This window comes from Uranotaenia lowii, chromosome 2 (genome assembly GCF_029784155.1).
Source record: "Uranotaenia lowii strain MFRU-FL chromosome 2, ASM2978415v1, whole genome shotgun sequence".
NCBI classification, from domain to species: Eukaryota; Metazoa; Arthropoda; class Insecta; order Diptera; family Culicidae; genus Uranotaenia; species Uranotaenia lowii.
Window position 1 is genome coordinate 212,787,296 of NC_073692.1, and position 17,381 is coordinate 212,804,676.

A 17,381-nucleotide genomic window follows, 5' to 3' on the forward strand; every position below is an offset into this window, starting at 1 on the left:
TAAGAGTGTAGCCGTCAAACGCGCACGTGGAGAAAACAACATAAACAAAGAGCAACGATCAACAACAATCATCAACAAGCAACCAGAACAAGAACACGGTTAAGCGGTTAGATTCGTCATCGCGGTGAATAAAAAGTGCCTGCTATCATTGGTGTACCGGAACCGAAGCCGATCAAGGACAATATCCCGGATTTGCTCAGTGAAAAGGTGAGACAGCACGACCACTTTATTCGGATCAGATAAACCAATTTAGATTCCTCCAGCTTCCAGACAACTGATTGTGGGTAACACGTAGCAGCATCGACCGAGCCAGCACTGACAAGATTCAACCTCTGCTGAAGCAACGGTAAAGCAGTAAGGATTCATTTTGTTTCTTATCTAAAAACTCGCCTCTCATCGTAGGTTGATGCTAGCGTTGTGCTGAGAGAAGGAAGTAGAGCTCGAAAGAATATTTTAAGCTGCGCAAACCAGGTAGTAGGGTGAGTGAAGCATATTGAAAATCCCCTCCCACAAAAGGTGTTTAGACACTTTCGCCTTTACAGAACACATACGGAACTGCTGCCCTGGTATTCACCCATCCGACGTTGGGAATTGGAGGTGCAGGAAGAAAGCGACCCCTAGCGGGTGAGTAGCCAAATTACTGTGCGAAAAAGGAGTTTATGTAAAGCCAAAATTAACAATCGGCAGGTCGTTTTTGGGAGCTGAGAAAATCGCTTTTCGGGACTCGATTTTCGCCATCTCGGTTTTGCGAGTCCCGTTTTTGCGAAATCAAGCTGCGGACGTTGCGAGAGCCAGCCGGAAGTAGGCGGAAGTGCTCCGGGCAGCTGTGGCACGCCCGTCGAAGCAGTGCAGCCTGGCAGGGTTGCCAGTTCTACAGATACGACTGTGATAAGAAGAAAGGAAGCTGTGATACCCCTGTGCCGTCCAAGCAGCTGTGATATGATTGTTGTTATTGTTTTGATGTTATGGTAGGAACGGGCCCGTGAGTAATAATGTAAGCTAGCTTAAGTTTTTAAAATGTCGTGTGTAAGTAAATAATTATAATTGCTACAGATTTGGGTTTTGCGTGTTTGTGTTTTGGGTAAAAGTTAGCCGAGCAGCACACACTGAAAGTCAGTGGTGCTCACCTGTTTCACTTTTTCGCATTCACCTAGCAAAATAGTCAACAATACCGTTTTCCCATTCACTGATTTAAAAGGTAAATGCCAGTTCGTTTGATGGGTTTCCTCAATAAAAAATAAAATAAAATTCATTCAGAATTTGATATTTATTTTAAATAAATTGGGACTTTCACCTGATATTAGAATGTATCACCGTTTTTTAAAAAATGTTGAGGCAAGTCCTTTCTTTGCCAAGCTCGTGACAATTCGGCTTTCGTGTTCTCCCGAGCCACCATGGCCGCTGAATCCTTCTGCATTGCGTTAACACATTCATGTCCTTCTTCTCTCTGTGGGCCGGTCTGAAACAAAAGCAAAGTTTTTAACGAGAACCATCACAACTAAAAGATATCTAAGAAAACACTTACCATTCTGTTCCAATTTTCACATTTGGGTACGAAGCAAAACTTCCCTCCTGAACGACAAAACAGCTTAACCTCAATAAACGCGTTTGGCAAATAGTTATTTTTTTCGAGATGAATTGTACCGTTTTGTTTAGCTCAATCCAGGTCAACTCCACCTCGCTACGAGGTAAGTTTTACCTTATTTGGTTTTACCTTTTTTTCTAGGTGAATTATACTTTTTTATTCAGCTCAATTCAGGTGAACTTCACCTCGCTACGAGGTAAGATTTACCTTTTTTGGATTCACCTTTTTCCTCGGTGAATTGTACCTTTTTTCCAACCTCGATTCAGGTAAATTTTACCGCGCTGTGAGTGGTGAGTTTCACCACAGAGAACAGACATCGGGCCCCGAACAAAAATTTGTTGAAATCGTGTGTGAGAATACCCACCAAAGTTTCAAACCAAATTCGTAAGTGGACTAACATCCATAAGATGTCGCTACCAGTACACATATTTTTCCATTTTTTCGACACGCTTAGAAATTAATATTCATAGCTTATCTCAAATGAGGCCATTGCAATGTATGAGAGTAACACAACTTTTTGTGTAATAAATTTTAAGAACATCTTGATTTTAAAAAAATGCAAATCATATTTCAATCATACTTTAATCGCTGTCATATGTCCCAGCATATGTCCCATATTGTTCAATCAATATTGGCGCTGAATTGAAAGTTGAATTCCAAGTTTTAAAGTATGTCTGTCAGTAAATAATTTTCTAGAACAGAGAATATGAACATAAATGTTATAATTGTTAATTATGGGTCGGTATTCCGGTTGATGTTATTATGTAACTCATGTTTATTAATAACTTTAATCATTTCTACTGATTACTAACCCTGAGTTAGAAGTCCTCATCTATCGATCTCAGGTAACATCAACCAGAATATCGAGCCATAGTTTACAATTATAACATTTATGTTCACATTTTCTGTTCTAGAAAACTGTTAACTGATAGTAATATCCCAAAACATACTTTAACACTTGGAATTCAACTTTCAATTCAGCGCCAAAATTGTTTGAACAATATGGGGCATATGACAGCGTTCAATTGTGATTGAAATATGATTTGCATTTTTTTTAAATCATGATGTTTTAAAATTTATTACACCAAAATTTGTGTTACTGTCATACATTGCATTGGCCTCCTTTGAGATAAGCGATGAGCAGTAATTTCTAAGCGTGTCGAAAACATGAAAACAAAAATAGGTGTACCGGTAGCGACATCTTATGTATGTTAGTCCACTTACGAATTTGGTTTGAAACTTAGGTTGGTATTCAAACACACGTGTTGAGCTCCAGCTCGAACTCTGTTCTCTGTGGTTTCACCTCGAAGAGGTAGAAGCACAGAGAACAGAGTTCGAGCTGGAGCTCAACACGTGTGTTTGAATACCAACCTAAGTTTCAAACCAAATGCGTTATTGCCTGTCTGTTATTGCCTCGGGTTGTCCCTAACAGATATAATAGGCATATTTAATAATTTGCGCAATTGTGCGCGAGGAAAATAGATTTCATCCACCCACCAGTCCCCCTTAACTAAAGCTCACCTGTGATATCGCCACCTCGGATCACCACTCTTCCTGCGGCACTGCGAGCCGTTACTCCTATTTCCTTCGGCACTGCGAGCCGGCACACAAACACTTCCTCCTTCAGCTCGTTCCGCCGAGCAACGATTTTGCAGGTAGTCGCGCAGCCGGGAATTTGTTTCCTAGGCGCGCAAAATGGTAACGACACTCCTTCGACTCCTTTCTCAATGACTCTGCAGCAACACAACAGCAGTGACAGCCGACAATGGTAATTCGGCACTCGTGGCAGGAAACGCAGATGAATCGCGCCGCCGGGAATGATCCTGGGCGCACGTTTGTTCGGCCAATGTCGGCACGGCTCTTTTGGCCGAGGAAAACACGATCAGTCGCGCCGCCGGGATGATCCTGGGCACGGGTTGGTCGAGCTCAACTTCTTCGGCTCGTCCCTTTAAAAAACTAACAGCAACACAATGACGAAATCGCCTACAGCCGCAATTCGGCTCTCGTGGCCGGAAACAGTGATAAACCGCGCCGCCGGGACTGATCCTTGGCACGCGTATGTTCCGCCACCCTTCTTCCGCTCGATAATGCCCGCACAGCGTTCGAGGCCGAAACTAAATGCACGATACGTCGCGCCGCCGGGATTTCTCCTAGGCGCGCGAAATGTTCGGCTATATTGGCTCTCTGGTAGCCCACACTGCAGAGCGGCACTGTCGGGTGGATCTTTAGGGATCTTGATAAAAATTTTCCCTCCTGCCGAATAAAGACGAAAATTGACCGCACGGCAATCGGAGGCAGAAACTAAATGCGCGATACGTCGCGCCGCCGGGATTTCTCCTAGGCGCGCGAAATGTTCGGCTATATTGGCTCTCTGATAGCCCACACTGCAGAGCGGCACTGTCGGGTGGATCTTTAGTGATCTTGATACAAGTTTTCCCTCCTGCCGAATAAAAGATGAAAATTGACCGCACGGCAATCGGAGGCAGGCTGTTTTGCCTTTGTCACAGTCTGGCCCTTGGCCGGCTGCTGGTATCCGGTAAAACGGCCCTACAAGTAACCACATCATTAGTACCTAACCTATAAATTTAAAGTGCGCTACTCACTTCTTCACGAAGGCTTTTTCCGGCACAATCTGTCGTCGGGCAGCACGGCCTGCTCCGGCACTTTTTCGTCTCACTCCTGCGAAGGAATTTACAAAATTATGTCGCTTTTCGCGATAAATTTTAAATGAAAAGAGCATACCTTATTTCGATGCTTCTTTTCCTTGCACGCCGACTGCACTTTTCACGTGCGCTTTTTTGTTTGACAGCTCTACACGAGCTCTTAGCGCCAGGGTGTGTCCACCCTCAATCAGTGGTCTGCTTTTGTGTGGGTTTTTGTAACCCAGAATTGAGTGCATGTAATACAATCCACTTTTTACATTAAAATTTTGTGAATTTTTATGACAAATTCACAAAATTTTTAGGTTGCCGGTAATATCAGGAGAAGTCTTAGTTACTTAACTAATGCACTGTCGACAAATCTTTCTGCTAACTTGCAGCCACGACGAGTGTTCAATTTTCTTTTAATTGCAAGTTGTTTGCAATGAACTTAGGCCTAATTCTTGAATCTCGAACGAAAGTTTCACTGATGTCAGTATGATCAATCAGCATTCCAGCTGTGTTCTGGAAGATTTCTTACTGCTAATTCCGTTTCTTCTCCTGATTATGGTTTGACTGTGGTGTGGTTGGATGGTTTGATATGGGCTATGGTTTTGTGGTACTTGTTTGATGGCGGTTCTTGATTGTGGGGTTCTTAGGGAGAAGTTTCAATAGTTAAAATGGTGCACTCTCGATAAATCATTCTGCAATTTTGCAGCTACGATGAGTGTTTTGTTTTGTTTCAAAACTGCATAGCGCTTGCAGCTAAAGTAGGGCTAATACTCAAACTAAAGTTTGACTGATTGTTATAAGTTTCAATCAGCTCTCCAGCTAAGTTCTGGAAGATATGCTTACTGCTAATAGTTACTTCTCCCTATTGAACTATTGACGTGAATTTGTAATATGGCATTATGGTTATTGCTTTAGGTTTGGAAAGGTGGAACTTGTTGGTGGTGGATTTGTTGGTTCTTTTCTTAGATAATGGCGACTTATACTACAAACGAGGGCTTATTATTAAGGACATTATATGAATGGTTATAGTTTGACTTGGATTTTTTGATTTGTTTGACTTTTCTTTAGCGATATTGTAAGTTGACATCTTGACAGTTGTTTCTTGATATTCCATGCTGCAGGTATGGGTTTTTCTTGACAAATTGAACTTGTTTTTGTCAATTGGTCATGTTCGGTTGCTGGGATTCTATCTTTCACGAATGGCATGTTTTTGGCTTGAGTGTTGACTTTGGGCATAGTACGTTGACTGGTGTTTTCGTGCATAGCTGTGAAGTGTGCCGATGCTTCGCGTTCAGTGAATTGTGGTTTTTCTTACCGCTGTGCGTATTTTGTGTTTTAGTGTTGCTAAATGTTGTTCGTTGATCTTGTCGTCGTTCATAGCTGTGTTGATTGTTGATTTGTCATGTTTGATGAATGTGGTGTCCGCTGGGCGTGTTTTTATTCTGCTTGTTGGTTGACATTTGTCTTCGGACATAGCCTTTTGTATTACCGATGTTTCTCGTTCGGTTGACGGGTTGTTGTTTTTCTTACCGCTGTGCGTATTTTGGTGTTCTGGTGGTGCTAACGTAGTTCGTTGATCTTGTCGTCGTTCATAGCTGTGTTGATTGTAGCTTTGTCATGATTGGTGAATGTAGTGTCCGCTGGGCGTGTTTTTATTTTGCTTGTTGGTTGACGTTGGTCTTCGGACATAGCCTTTTGTGTTGCCGATGTTTCTCGTTCGGTGGACGGTTGTTGTTTTTCTTACCGCTGTGCGTATTTTGTGTTTTAGTGTTGCTAAATGTTGTTCGTTGATCTTGTCGTCGTTCATAGCTGTGTTGATTGTAGGTTTGTCATGTTTGGTGAATGTAGGGTCCGCTTGGCGTATTTTTATTCTGCTTGTTGGTTGACGTTTGTCTTCGGACATAGCTTTTGTGTTGCCGATGTTTCTCGTTCGGTGGACGGTTGTTGTTTTTCTTACCGCTGTGCGTATTTTGGTGTTTTTTGTTGGTTGATGGTTATTTTCTTGCATAGCTCTATGTAATGACTGTTTCTAATTGGCTTTTATATCTTTTGCATGATATATGCCCTGGTGATCACTGGACACGTCTTCTAGCCGGTAGTTGTTGGCGCCTATTCGCTCTCTGACGAAGCAAGGAATGAATTTGGGTCCTAACTTTTTTGTTTCCTGTTTAAGCTTCGACGACAGATGGAATGATCTTCTCCAGACTAGTTGGCCTATCTCAAAACTCCTGGTGCGGGCTCGAAGGTCATACCTTGCTCTACTTTTTTCGTGAGCATCTTGTATTCGTTGTCTGACGAAGTCGTGCACCTTCGCTAATGCTTTGATACGATTTTCTTGCTGTTCTTGAGGATTCATGGAAGAGTTAAGACCTTGCAGCTTGTAGTTCTCGGTAAAGACGATCATTTCTCGACCATAGTTCGCGAAGTGTGGCGAGATTCCAGATACTTCGTGTTTCGCTGTGTTGATTGCGCAAACAATTTGTTGTAGATGTTCGTCCCACGCTCGATGGTCCTCGTCAATGAGTGCTCGAACACAGGTGATGAGCGTGCGGTTCACCCGCTCGGCGTTATTACACATGGGCGTATAGTAGGCAGTTTTCATGTGTTCTATCTTGTATCTACGAAGTAATGAGACGAATGCGATTGCTTTAAACTGTGATCCATTGTCAGTTAATATAATTCGGGGTGTAGAAAATTTGAGAAAAACGTATTTTTCCAAGAAATTGATCATCTCCTGGGTTTCAGCGGATCTGAATGGTTGAGCAAGTACATACTTAGTAAACCAATCGACTATTACGAGGATAACAGTGTTTCCCTTTTTCGATCTCACCAGTGGGCCAACCCAATCCATTGATATCAACTCCCATGGTTGCGACGCGGGTTTTAAACCTCCCATAGTTGGAGTTAAACATCCGTTTGGAGCTTTAACTGCCTTGCATACAGAACAGTTTCGAACATACTTTTTTACATCTATCACCATGCGCGGCCAGTAGAACGATTTCTGAATCTTCTGTAGAGTGCGATCAACGCCTAAGTGTGCTGCAGTTGGTATGTCGTGATATTTCCTTAGAATTTCCAATCTGGCTTCTTGAGGGATGACTTGCTTCCAGATGAAGGTTTTAGCGCCTACTTCGTCCGTAGTGGAGCAATGTTTGAACAACTCATTTTGGATTATACGAAAATTCGGGAATTTATCAGGATCTTCGGTAATACCATGAACTAAGTTCGAATACCATGAATCATTTGTACCTTCTACGGAATTTATTTCGATTCTGCTTAAGCAGTCCGGCACTTTGTTTAAAGCTCCTTTTCGATATTTTATGTCGAATTGAAATGCGTTGAGCCGCAGAATCCACCGAGACATCAGTGAAGATGGATTTTTCATATTTCTAAGGTATTCGAGACTGGCGTGGTCACAAAAAACAGTGAATCGTGAGCCTTCGACATAGCCTCTGAATTTCTCAATGCATCGTATTACTGCCAGACATTCACGCTCAGTTGGTGAATATTTTCGTTCGGATGACGATAGTTTTTCAGAATGATAGCATATTGGTTTTTCCGCTGTCTCTTCTCCTTGAGTCAGTACGCCTCCAATGGCTGTTTCGCTTGCGTCACATGCTATCTGGAATGGCTTTGCGTAGTCTGGTGTGGTGAGAACTGGTGCAGTTGTGAGACACTGTTTCAAACGTTGGAATGCTAGTTCAGCAGCTTCACCCCATCGAAATTTTGTCTTCGCTTTTGTCAGTTCCGTCAGCGGCACAGCAATCTTGGCAAAGTTGTTGATGAAGCGCCTATACAAGCCCGCCATTCCTAGAAAACGTTGAACATCTTTTCGGTTTTTTGGTTGTGGGAAGTTTGTGATTGCGGAAGTTTTGTCAGGGTCTACATTCCAACCGTTCTCATCTAGGATATATCCTAAATATTTCAATTTGGGCAAACAGAAGCTTGATTTCTTTTTATTGATAGTGAATCCTGCGTTTCTTAACCGATATGCTACTTCTCTTAACAGGTGTGTGAATCTTTCGAAAGAATTAGCTGCGATGATAATATCATCTAGATAAGCGAAAACCTCGGGTTCCAGATCAATGAACAGGCTCGTCATGACTCTAGCAAGTGCTTGACTTGCGGTGCAAAGGCCGAATGGAACTACGCAATACTGGAAGTGACCTCGCTGTGGAATTGTGAATGCGGTTTTTGGTTTCGAGCTGTCTTCTAACGGTATCTGCCAAAAAGCTGCTTCTAGGTCGATTGATGCCAACCATTTACATCCACTGAGATTCTGCATTATGGCTGCTATTTGCGGAATGGGAAAAGCTTCAGGAACTACAATTTTGTTCAATCCTCTCGCGTCCAAACATAAGCGTATGGAGTTATCTTTCTTGCGAACTGCTACTACTGGCGAGTTCCACGGACAGCAGAAGGCTTCTTCTATCACGCCCATTTTTAACATCCTGTCAACTTCTTTGTTTACATCTTGTAGGATAAAACGAGACATTGTGTAAAACCGTTGCTTCACTGGCTTTGCTCCATTGGTGTCAATTGCGTGAGTGTACAGATGCGTTCTTCCTAGCTTGCCTGTCGATTCAGATGAAGGGAATTCTTCGACTGCTTCTTTCAACTGCTGTTTTTGTTGCTCAGATAGACTGTTTAGGCGAGCATTGTTTTCTTCAGAGATGCTGTTCACTAGTAATTTCATTTGAAATTTGTTAAAGAAATCCATTCCCAGAATAAAACTATCAGGCAAATTTTCTAAACATATTACTGGCATTACGTGCCGCTTACCCTTGAGTTCTATCGGTAACATGACGTAGTGTGATATTTTGTGTTTTGTGTTGTCGGCCGTAAATATTGATCCTCGACCTGGAATTTTCTGAAGTTTGAGGGTTTCTGCTATTTCAGTTTTACTACCTCCTAGGAGTGAGCACATTGCTCCTGTGTCTAGCATTCCTTTCATTGGGATTCCTCTACATGTCACATCAAGATACGGTCTATTGTCAAATGTGGAGATGTTGTGTACAGCTATGTTTGAATGTCCAAAGTTTTTTACTATAGATTCTGTGGGGTCGGTTTTTGTCTTGGGCAGCAAATTTGGACCCTCTAACAGTTGCCGCCTCTGGCGTTTCCCGGATGGTTGTGCATGAGATCTCTGGCCATCTGAATACAGTCGGTACAATTCCTCACAGTGTATCCTTGTTTTCCGCATCGATAACAAAACAGGTGTGTTTTGGGGTATGGGCACGTTAGGAAGAAATGATCGTCTCTGCCACATTGCCAGCATCTCAACATTGATGTCGTGTTTGCTGTTGTTTGGCGATTCGGCATTCTTTGGTTTCGCCCTTGATTATCCACCTGAACTGCGTTGAAACTTGCTCCAATGAATTCGTTCCCGTATCTGGGTTCGGAAGTCTGCCCTTCCGTTGAAAGATCATAGTTCTGCATCACTGGATTTAAACCTGCATTTGTGTTACTATACTGCTGTGACATATCCGGTACGTTTTGCTGAACTAATGGCGAATTCCATTGTGTTGTGTTTTCGGTTTCGATTGCGTTAATCCCTTGCTGTGTTGTTGGCCTGTTGTCCCTTTGTAGCTGTGGTCTTAACTGCCTGTAAACATTTGCACGTCCGAGCTCTTGTGGGCGATGTGAATTGCCCACGAAGCTGCTTCCATTAATATTTGCTTCATCCACCTCTTCGCAAACTTTAATTAGGCTTGCTAGCGATGATACTTGCGCGGCAATCGATACTAATCTGAAGTGTTGATTTAAATTTGTTCTCATAATGTGGAACTGGTCCATCTCCGAAAATGGAGGATCAGCTGCGCCGAACATTAATGTCAGCTCCCAATGAAAAGTCTCAAATGATTCATTAGGTTTTTGTACTCTGCAGTAGACTTGTTTTCTTATCCACTGTGCAAAGTCTCTAGGAATAAATTGTTGTTTTATTCTTGTTTTAAATTCATCCCAAGAGATGTACGCATTGCATGCTAAACAGAACCAGTCTGTCGGGGCCGTACCTTCAACTCCTTCGAAGTGGTTAAACGATATTCCTAACGGCCGATGACATCGAATTTCAAATTCCACAAGAAAGAATGAATTTTGCCGAAGTTCCTCCAATGCATGCAATTGATTTCAGCTCCTTAGAATTTCCGATTCCAAATAACTTCGACACTCACGATTTCACAAAATATAAACGCACATTTATTACGGGACTACGAATTTAATAAATAACTAGTTGAACTTAACAATTTTATTCTTAAGGACTAGAACTTGTTCTTAAACTAACATTGAACGTGCTAAAACGGATTCCGATACCGAGTGTGGAGTGATGAGAAGGCTAGATTCGACTGACTACTGGTTTCGAATGTTGACTTCATCAGGATTGTTGCATGCGATGTTTTCCGAGTTCGCTCTCGCAGATCTCGAAAACCTCCAACCGGCCTCTGACGAAAGTGAAAGCGAAACAATAGCAGATGGTGATGATTCCCTCGGAACAATACCGGCTGATGATCGTCGACTGATTGCTGGTGGCCTCGATGGGGTATTGTTTGGATCGATGGCTTGGTGATTCCGGGTAGAAAAAATCTAGTTGGTGCAGGCTATTTTTAGATCTCGGTTCGTTGCTCGCTAGTCCGGTCGAGTTGAAAACACCGGCTTGAGCGAGATCAGCTGGTTTGGGATTTTGGGTTGGTTGATTGCCTGCTATCAGTGGTGTCACTAGGGGCTACTGCGGTCGTAGACATCCTCACCCACCCAGAAATTGCCAGGATTTCTGAAAGAATATAAAAAAAAACTCCTCTTCGACTAGCGTGGGAAATTGGACAATTTGGGAGGATTCAGAGCTCAACTGTAGGTGTACTTAAGGGTTCTCTGGGTTCGATGGGAAGGATGCAGATTTTCTCAACAGGGCGATCGATGCATCCTTGTGCGGTTTTCAGCTTTACGACTCGTACCACTCCGTCACTGCCAGGGTATGTCTGTTGAACACGAGCCATTTTCCAACGTAGAGGTGGGAGGTTCTCGTCCTTCAATACAACTAGGGTTCCTTCGGTGATGCTAACTGGGGACTTCCATCGCTTGGTCCTAGCTTGCAGCTGGCACAAATACTCCCTCCGCCATCGCTTCCAAAATAGCTGGAACCGTTTTTGGACCTGCTGACATTTACCAAGTCGATTGAAGGGCACATTCGAAACGTTCTCGTCTGGTATTTCTTGGAGTGAGCTACCAATGATGAAATGAGCAGGCGTTAGGGGCTCCAAGTCGTTAGGGTCGTCTGAACAGGGTGTCAACGGTCGGGAGTTTAGACACGCTTCGACCTGAACCAATAAGGTGTTGAAATCTTCGGGCGAAACTGGCTCTTCTCCGAGCACTCTAAGCAAGTGATTCTTTGCTGATCGTACTGCAGCCTCCCAGAGACCACCGAAATGAGGGGCGCTGGGCGGACTAAACCTCCACTGTATTCCGGAGTTTGCGCATTCTCTGGCCACTTGATCACGATGGGAACGATCATTCAGAAGTTTTAAAAGTTCTCTCATCTTGTTACGGGCGCCAACGAAATTGGTCCCGTTGTCGGAAAGTATTTCTGCGCATTTTCCTCTGCGACCAACGAATCTGCGCAGCGCTTGAATGAACCGGTCAGTGGTCAAATCTGAGACCAGTTCCAGGTGAACCGCCTTTGTGCATAGACAGATGAAGACACAAACGTAGGCCTTGACTGCTGGGCGTCTGGGTGAAGGTCTGACATAAACAGGACCAAAATAATCCACACCACTTCGTCGGAAGGCTGGGGCGATGGTCACTCTAGAAGCAGGTAAATCGCCCATGAACTGTTGGACTGGAGATGGCTTGGCCCTAAAACATTTCAAACAACGGTGAACTATATTCCTCACAGTTTCTCTTCCTCCGAAAATCCAGTAACGCTGTCTCAAAACACTCAACAAAAGCTGTGGCCCGGCGTGTAATAGTTTCTCATGATGATACCTGATAAGCAACGTCGAAAGTTGATGCTTAGCAGGAAGTGCAACCGGATATTTGGCGTCATTAGGCTCATCAGAATTCCTCAGTCTTCCACCAAGTCGAATAACTCCTTCCGTTGATAAAAATGGGTTATACCACCGCATCGGCGAGCTCCTAGACACCGATTTCCCTGTCGTTAACATCTTCCATTCATCCGCAAACACTATCTTCTGAACCTGAGAAATAAGGTCGAATTCAGCACGTCTTAATTCCGACACAGAGAGAAAACTTCGATTTGGATCCGCTGTAGAGTTTCTCAGTCTATTATAAAGCGACGATTTCAGGCGTAGAAAATAAGCAGTTTTCCGAACAAGGTCAATATATGAAGAAAATTTCGAAATATACATAGAAACAAAATCCTCTGTTTCAGAGGCAAAAGCGATAACAGTAGTACGACGCAGTTCCTCATCTACTTCTTCTTGAACACGAAAAGCTGGCGCTTGAGGCCAACCATCCGGTAATTCACTCAACCAGGCTGGTCCATTCCACCAAAATTGGTTCTCTACGATATTTGCTGGCGACACTCCTCTCGATATTAAGTCCGCCGGGTTCTCAATGCCTGGTACATGGTTCCACTTGCATCCCTGAGTGATAGATTGAATCTTCGACACCCTGTTTGCCACATACGTCGTCCACACAGTCGGAATCGCTTGCAACCACCGCAAAACGCAGGTCGAATCGGTCCAGAAAAACGCCTTAGCCGCAATTTTCAAGGAATCCTTCACCTTTTCATATTGTTCTGCAATCAATAACGCTCCAGAGAGTTCGAGACGTGCTATCGATTGACATTTTAATGGGGCCACTTTGGATTTCGACGAAACCAATCTAGTCCAAACCAGACCGTGAGAATCTCTGCTACGAATATAGATGCAACCTCCAAACGCCTTCTCAGAAGCGTCCGAGAAACAATGAAGTTCGAGCTCAGTCGGGTTGGGGAGAATAACACAGCGATCAATTCTGATGGTGTTCAGCCAGTGCAACTCCTCGTGAAATTTTCGCCAACGCTCACCCACCGTGGAAGGTAGTTGCTCGTCCCAATCAAGTCTATCGCCTTCCGAGTTTTGAAGAGTCCACAATTGTTGCATATAGATTTTCGCCATGGTAATAGTGGCTCCCAGCAACCCTAGGGGGTCGAATAACATGGCGATAACAGAGAGAACGTTGCGTTTCGTTAACTTCAGGTCTTCGATTTTTGGCAAATTAAACTGGAACATGAAGGTATCCGGACCAGGCAACCAAGTCAGTCCTAAAGTTTTGACAGAGGGATCTGGATCCAAATCCACGAACCCAGGAATCGCTAAATTATCTTCCGGAATACCCTGAAGAACCTCCGACCGATTACAGGCAAACTTGCGTAGTCGAAAACCTCCACTTTCCGTTATCTGCTCCAACTGCTTCCTGAGCTCAATAGCTTCTTCGAGGATGTTCACTCCGGTAATGACGTCGTCCATGTAGGTGTCATCCGCCATCGCTTGCGCCGCTAATGGAAAACGAGCTGCCTCATCTGATGTGAGCTGTTGCAGAGTCCGGGTAGCCAAAAACGGTGCCGGCTTCGTGCCGTAGGTCACCGTGTTCAGCTCGTAAACACCTACTTCCTCGTTCGGATTGTTGCGCCATAACACACACTGGAGAGGTCTGTCTTCGGGTTGAATCTCAATTTGGCGAAACATCTTCTCCACGTCTGCCACCAGCATAATAGCCTTCGTCCGACACCGCATAATGATGGACCTGAGGTCATCCTGTACAACCGGCCCGGTCATCAAGACGTCGTTGAGCGAAACTCCCGAAGATGTCTTGCAAGAGGCATCGAAGACTACGCGCACCTTGGTAGTCGTACTCGCCTCCTTTATTACCGGATGATGTGGCAGAAAACACCTTCTGAAATTGCCAATATCCTCCGCCGGAACCTTCCGCATGTGACCAAGTTGATGATACTCTTCCATAAATTCCATGTATTGGCGCTTCAGTTCTGTATCTCGAGCAAATCGACGTTCGGTACCCAAGAGCCGTCGATAAGCAATGTCTCTGGAGCCACCGAGCCTTGACACCGCAATCTTTTTCGTTGGCAGAGCAACACTGTATCGCCCACTTGAATTCCGCTGAACCGTCTGCTCAAAAATCTCCTCACATAGACTTTCCTCCGGGGAATAGTTCCTCTTTGATCCAATCTCCTCGGATTCCCAAAACCGTGACACCAGCATGTCAAGTGTCTCGTTCGCCGAGACGTTGCAGCTGACTCTTAGTGAGCTATCCGGTTGAGAAACACCTCCACATACGATCCATCCGAAGACTGATTCATTGAGTGCTGGCAAATTTGCTCCAAGCGATATTCTTCGACCAGTTTCGAAGAACTCGAAGAAGCACTCAATTCCCAAGACGAGGTCCACGCTATTGGACTGGAAAAAGGCTGGATCAGCTAGCGAAATTCCCTGAGGAATATTCCATCCACCAGTGTTGACATCTGCTGTCGGAAGAGTTGCCGTAACCTTGTGTAAAACCAAGAAACTAAGTTCACGAGCATATTCAGATGTACGAGACTTCACCACAGCGGTGACCTTCTGCTTCACCTTCGTTGCAACTTGCCCAATGCCGAGAATCGAAACATTCACCTTGTTTCGAGAAACCGTTATCCGTTGACTAAGCCGTTGAGTCATAAAATTACTCTCAGATCCGGAATCCAACAGCGCCCTTGCCGGAAGCTGATTACCCATATCGTCTTCAATAATGACCACCGCTGTCGCTAGTAAAACACGAGATCGAAATTGCGAAGCTGAATTCACTGTTGAACCAATTGGAGCTGCCATGTTCGCCACACGTGTCGATGATTCTGCTTCCTGATCGTCGGAGAGAGAATCATTCCTCGATGCGTTTGCTGAAACCTGGCCGTTACTGTTGTTTTCAGAGCGGAAGCACACCAGCGAATGATGACGACCACTACACTGCTTGCAGGAGAATTTCGATGGACAATTCCGAGCCTGATGTCCCGTTCTTAGGCAATTTCGGCACAACCCATGTGTTCGAAGTAGATTCACCCTTTCCGAAACAGTGGAGCGCTTGAATTTTGGGCATTGATGAACACCATGCTGTTCCCGTTTGCAGACGATGCATGTCCCTGGTTTCTGCTGCTGTTGGTTCTGCTGCTGCTGATACTGTTGCTGCTGATACTGCTGCTGCTGCTGCTGATACTGCTGTTGCTGCTGCTGTGAAGCGTTGTTGCTGACCCGAACGTATGGTTTCTGCTTCTGTCCCGCTGTCTGCTGATAACCACCCTTCAATTCCAATGCCTTGGATGGAAGCGCCTCTAGAACCGCAATCCGCCGCCGAATAAACTCCGTCAAATCTCCGAGAGTATCCGCCTCCTTGCTAGCTGATAATTCCTCCCACCCCCTACGTGTGACGGGATCCAAACGTGTTGAGAGAAGATGCACCAAGAGAAGCTCCTTGTAGTTCTCTGGCTGCACAACTTGATCGAGGATTTGAACGTTCTTTTCGAAACCTTCCAGCAGGAAGTGAAGATCCACTGTCGACTCCTTGTTCAGATGGGGAAGAGAAAATAAGGCTTGGATTTGTCGTTTCTTTAGCTGCTTGCTATTGTTGTAGCGTTTGAGCAATGTTTCCCACGCTACTGTGTAATTGGCCTGCGTAATTTGAAGTGAATCTATCAGGGTTTTTGGCTCCCCTTCAAGACAACCCTTCAAATAATGAAATTTTTCAACTTCGCTAAGATCTGTCTTCCAATGGATTAACGAGGTAAACAGATCTCGGAATCCAAGCCAATCTTCAATGTCACCATTAAAAGATTGTAATTTTATCTGAGGCAACCGCACATGATCCATCCCACTATGGCCTGACGATTCGTTCATTCGAACAGTGTGATTGATCGAATCCGGCACCGCAAATTCTCTAGCTCGATCAACCAAAAATGCTTTGCAAAAGTAGTACTGGTTGCTCAAATCTTGCCGTTCCTTGTCAAATAAATCATCGGTCTCCTTAAAGTCATCGTGCGCTTTGATCTGAACTAAAGTGTCGCAAAAGTTTTCCCACAGCTCATCAATTTTACCCAATCGAACCTCAATTTGACCCTGAGTTGAATCCTCTCTGTACCCGTCGACAAACATCCAAATGTCGGAAAAGCTGGTTTGGATTTCCTTCAATTTCACCCGTAAAACCTTCAGCGACGGCGGGGCCTTCTCTGCAGCAGTTGACTTCGGCATTATGATGACGTCAGAACCGGAAAGGATGAAATGTGGGTGTAGATTTCCAAAAGGTGTCCAAAATTCGGCTGAACATATACTGTCCAGCAAATTACCTTAGAAACCCTTTCGTTGCACCGATGGTAATTTGTGGACCGTCTCCCAGAAACCGAGTTTGTTCACCAGCTCAAACGCTCGAAGAATTCATCAACAGGCAAAACGAAGAGGAGAAGGATGCGGTGTAATATTCCGAAAAATTGCAACGGCTGAACATATACTGTTCACTTTACCTATGAACCCAGTAATGGCGCCAAATCCAAACCAAACGACCAGTGAATACCAAAGAAGGTGACTTGCTCTAACGAGCAGTTCCAGAATTGTTCTGATCACGAACAGTTGTTGCTCAAGGATGTGTAGCACGTTGAGTGAAGAGGATAATTTTTCATTTACAAAAGTGTATTATCTAACCTAGCTATCGTGGACATATACTGTTCATATAAATCTCACCCGACAGAACTTTTAATAGCGCAGCCTCTTCCTTCACGCTCGATGAACGTTGTTGGTTTCCGTTGTTGAACACGTGTAGCTTCACCAGGGCACCAATACCTAGTTGAAAACCGACGACCTTCACCGGTTCAAAAAGCACCAACACCGAGACCTCGATGCGGCCCAGTGCCACTTCCGGCCGAGATAGGATGAGTAGCAGCTCCCTTGCTACTATGATAAGCGATGTTGAGCAGCAGCCACACCGAAACCTTCTCGATGCAGACCAGTGCCACCTGCAGACCAAGAGGGATGGCCAGCTTTCCTACGACGATGAATTGAAGCGCAGCAGCTCCCTTCCACTACGATACCGAATCCGAGTCACAAACCACACCGAAACCTTCTCGATGCGGCCCTGAGCTTCGAACCAGAATGGTACGAGATGGTTTTTGAAGA

At 44.5% G+C, this 17,381-nt stretch overlaps 2 long non-coding RNA genes across 2 annotated transcripts; one reads left to right on the forward strand and one right to left on the reverse strand.

Annotated features, from left to right (window-relative positions):
• LOC129749357 (uncharacterized) lies at positions 1–1,077 on the forward strand. Its single transcript, XR_008738028.1, has 4 exons — positions 1–207; positions 264–346; positions 403–479; positions 543–1,077. It is a non-coding gene; the product is annotated as an uncharacterized LOC129749357 (long non-coding RNA).
• Positions 1,078–3,031: 1,954 nt separating this feature from the next.
• On the reverse strand, positions 3,032–5,292 carry LOC129748026 (uncharacterized). The gene is made up of 3 exons (XR_008737628.1): positions 4,328–5,292; positions 4,189–4,264; positions 3,032–4,132 (listed from the first exon to the last, which is right to left on the reverse strand). It is a non-coding gene; the product is annotated as an uncharacterized LOC129748026 (long non-coding RNA).
• Between the last annotated feature and the right edge of the window lie 12,089 nt (positions 5,293–17,381).